Source organism: Asparagus officinalis, chromosome 5, assembly GCF_001876935.1.
Source record: "Asparagus officinalis chromosome 5, Aspof.V1, whole genome shotgun sequence".
In the NCBI taxonomy this organism is placed as follows: domain Eukaryota; kingdom Viridiplantae; phylum Streptophyta; class Magnoliopsida; order Asparagales; family Asparagaceae; genus Asparagus; species Asparagus officinalis.
In genome coordinates, this window is record NC_033798.1 from 31,176,186 (window position 1) to 31,180,595 (window position 4,410).

The window sequence follows — 4,410 nt, forward strand, 5'->3', positions numbered from 1 at the left end:
ATTATGAGGAAGAAGAGAGAGAACGAAAGAGATGTTGGCTTTTGCAATAGGATCGGCCCAAGTATCAAAGTTGTAAGCTTTTATAAAAACCTGAAAGCAAAGCTTCTTTACCTGATTTTGGAGAAACCGAACACCAAATAACCACCCACGGGACTTTACTGCAGGAAGTTTTGTGTCTCTGCTCCTGCACTTGCTATTGGCCGAAAACAGAGCCTGGGACCTTTCCTTTTGGGACCGAACAACAGCCAATTGAGAGCTCAGGATCTGATTTGTTGGTGAACACAAAAGAGAACCTGTAAACAGAGAGAAGAGAGAACGAACAGAGGAGAGGCAGGAACTTTTCTGGAGTTTTCTTTTTATTTCACGTTCTAACAAAACTCATCAATTGTTTACATATATATAGGATTAAGATTACAACTCTAATCTTATCCAATAACTAGAAAACTCCTTACTAACTAGTATTCTATTCTAACTAGAATTCTATCTACTAACTAAGATTCAAACTACCAATCCGGACTGATTAACAACTCACAAGAGAGAGGTGAGGGTTGAAGTCTGGTAGAATGAAAAGAGAGGAGGGTGTCGGCGGATGGGGGCGGGGTTAGAGAAGTGAGGCGCGCGAGAAACGAGGTAGGAGAATGCGTGAACTGGGGATGATTTAGGGAGTAGGGTAGGGGAGAGAGAGAAAATGAGAGAGAGATGTTCCATAGGTGGGAGAGAAAACACAAGGAAAATACCCCTTTTAAAATAATATAAATAATAATAATAACAATAATGACTAACCAAATATTAGTTTAAAAGTCTTTACCGTAACAACTAAATCTATAATTAGTAATACTATTAAAATAAGTATAAAAATCATATTTTTAAATCATAAAATCCTAGAAAATTAGGGAAAATACAAATACTCTTTTGAAAATTAATATTTAATATTAAATACTAGAAAATTTTATTTAAAGCAGTATCAAAAATCACGGTCCTTACAGTACACTATCTCTACTTCCGAGACAATATAGATTGTCTCGGATTCCGAGATAGTGTAGATTGTCTCGGAAATTGTGAGACAACGCGACGTCTTTTTTGATGGTTTTCTTGAGTTTCGTGTAGACCACATGGCTCCATAACTGCTTGGGAACATCCATAAACACAGAGAGGCCATTACAAACTAAAAATACGCTCAAAACCTCTGAGAATCATAGCATTTAGCAGAATTGATGTCAGTTACAAAACTTCCTGGAATAATCCCTTCATCCGAGATAGTAAACACTGTCTCAGAAAAAAGAGTTGTCAGGTGAGGTTTGTTAACCTTCTTATTTTGATGATGATTTATAAATAATTTACATCTAATATTGTTTGTCTAGTGTTTGTATTTTGTTATTTATTATAGATAAATAATAAGTTGGAGGATGGATGGAATCGAGCCTCAACGATCATATCAAATGGCGGTTGGCGGAATAGTGGTTGAAGCCTATGCAATTCATATTCAAGATCCAAGTTCAAGCTTCATCCGCAAGTTTACCAAGTCAAGCCTATTGAAGATTCAGATCAAGCTTGGGTAACATTAGTTTAGATTTATATTATGTGTGTTGGTACTTTAAGCTCAATCATATATACACACACGTATTTGGTTTCTATGTATATATATAATTATATATATACATGCATGTTTTGGTTTCTATGTATATATAGTTTTATATATACATACAAGTTTTTAGTTTCTATGCATATATATATAGTTATATATATATACATAAATGTTTTTGGGTTTCCATGTTTATAAATATGAGATTACATATTTGTGTTTTAGAAAATATTGCATAGAATATGCATATTTATGAAAATATTATGTTTCTAGTTTATAGACTTTATAACAACTTTTTATATCTTTTATTAAGCCTATAAGAACGTTTAAAAATGTTTCAAAGTTGTGTTTATATCAAAACATCAAATTTCATGTATATCAACTTTTCATGTTTTGGACATACTTACAAAATACATGAGTTTTCACAATTGGGAAATGCAATTTGAAAAATTTATTCTTTTACATGCTTATATTCATATATACAAATATTTCCCCAAGTTTTACTAATTTTGGAGTTGTTTTGTTATTTTCAATTGAATTTACAAAACCGAGTTTTTAGCAGTTTTTTAGAAACTGTTTATCTGTGTTAAAACATTTATTTATCTCAAATGGAAAGTGATTTTTTATAAATTCTTTCTCTAACATGTTCATATATATGTCTAGAACCTTCACTAAAAATTTCATGATTTATGGAGTTTTTATACTATTTTTAATTGATTTTACAAAGTCAGATACGCAAAATTCTAGAACTATCAAAAACTGGAAACTGCATGTGCATGTTTGCTACAGTACGGTCGACCGCTACGGTCGACCGTGCTACAGTGCGGTCGACCGTGGCAGTCCCGTACGCAGTCTAGAGAGCAATTTTTGAGTTTTTCTTCTCGCGGTCGACCGTGACGGTCGACCGCCAACCGAAGTTATTATTGCACAGTAACGGTAACTTGCTAATTTTTATCTTTTAGTGATTTTTTTGGGTTTTTGGGGTTGTTTTCTTCTACCCTATATATACCCCATTGTATTTATCATTTTCTATACAAGTTTTAGAATGTTTTAACAAGGGTTTAAGTTTTGTTTAAAGTTTGTTTAAAAACCTTTTAAGCAATTGAGAGTTTGATTTTGTGAAATCAATTTCACAAGAGCTAGAAGAGATCATCACTTGGTGTTTGAGCTTTAATCCATCTCTCTCTCTCTTGTCATCTAGAGAAGTTTCCCTAAACTCAATTCTAGCTTTTATTTATAAGTATTTGTTGATTATCATTTCTATTAAGCTAGTATTTACATTTGAGTTTAGTTGATTTTATTTCACTCATTGTTTACACACATCCACTTGAGCTTATTGTATTTTCATACATAGTATATTTGGATTGGTGAGAGTTGTAATAATTGAGTGTGAGCTTTCATTGTGTTCTCATCTATTGTAGAGAACAAATTTATTGTTTGTTACATTGTGAGATTGTAAAGTTTTCGGTGAGCTAGAAAACTGAGTGTGAGGAGTGAACGTTGATCGGTGAGCGTTGAAAACCGACATTGTGAGTATGAGTGTTATGTTGATCGGTGAGCGTTAAAACCCGATATTGTGAGGTGTAAACGTTATTCGGGTGAACGTAAAAAACCCGGTTGTGATAGTGGATTTTTTCCCGGGAGTGGGGAGCGGAGACGTAGGATGGAAGGTCCGAACTCCGTGATCATTTGAGTGTGTTTGAGTTTGTCATTGGCGCATTTTCTTATGCATTTATCTTATATCGCCATTGCCTATTACTCTTGTATATTTTGCTCTATCACTTTTATAGTTTGATTATATCACCCTTGTGTTAGTTTATATATCCTTGCATATATTTTTATCATATAGAATATATCTCATTGTTCATATTACTTATCCTAGCTCACATATCATGTTGTATTTCATACATGCTAGGATAACTTGTTAATAAGTTTTAATTAGCATAAAATCGGATTAGATTAGCATAAGACCCTAATCACCCCCCCCAAGGCTTTGGAAGCTTTTGTGAAGAATGGAACATCCGCTTGAAGTTCGCCTCAGTTGCCCATTCAAAATGCAATGGGCTCGCCGAAGCCATCAATAAATGCATCCTTCAAGCCCTAAGGTAGATGGTAGACAAGGCGGTTGGAAATTGGGTTGAAGAATTGCCTTCAATCTTGTGGTCTTACTACACGAATCATAAGATTTCAACGGGAGAAACCCATTCAAACTAGCTTATGGAGCCGAAACAGTTGCCCAGTCGAAGTCGGCATGCCTACTATTTGACTGCAACATTTTGATGAGGATATGAATTCTGAAGGGCTGCGAATTAGGCTCGACTTCATCGATGAATTCCGAGAAAGAGCTCTCCGACCCATGGTCGTCAATCAACAGCGTATTATTGGGCACTATAATAGCAAGGTTCAACCCTGAAGATTCAGCATCAGTGATCTTGTCCGTCGGAAAGGTGCTTTCGACAAGGACATCAGGCGTGGCAAATTGGCCACCAGTTAGGAAGGACCTTACACGATCATCGAAGAAGTGCGCTCAAGCACTTATCGATTAAGGAGCTCTGATGGGAGGGTCTTGCAACATCCTTAAAACATCGAGCATCTTAAGAAATATTTCTAATAATTTTGTTTGTATATGTCACTTGTGATATAAGATCCTTTGAATTTTAACTCTATTTTGCTACATTTTAGCAGTATTATAACTTCTCATAGGAACACAAGGCCAAGTCACTACAACTTAGTCGACTTATTTTAAGACCTTGGCACCAGCTTAAGTCCAAGGCATGTATCTAAGACCTTGATGTTATTACGAATAAACTAAGGCACGAAGACCAGTC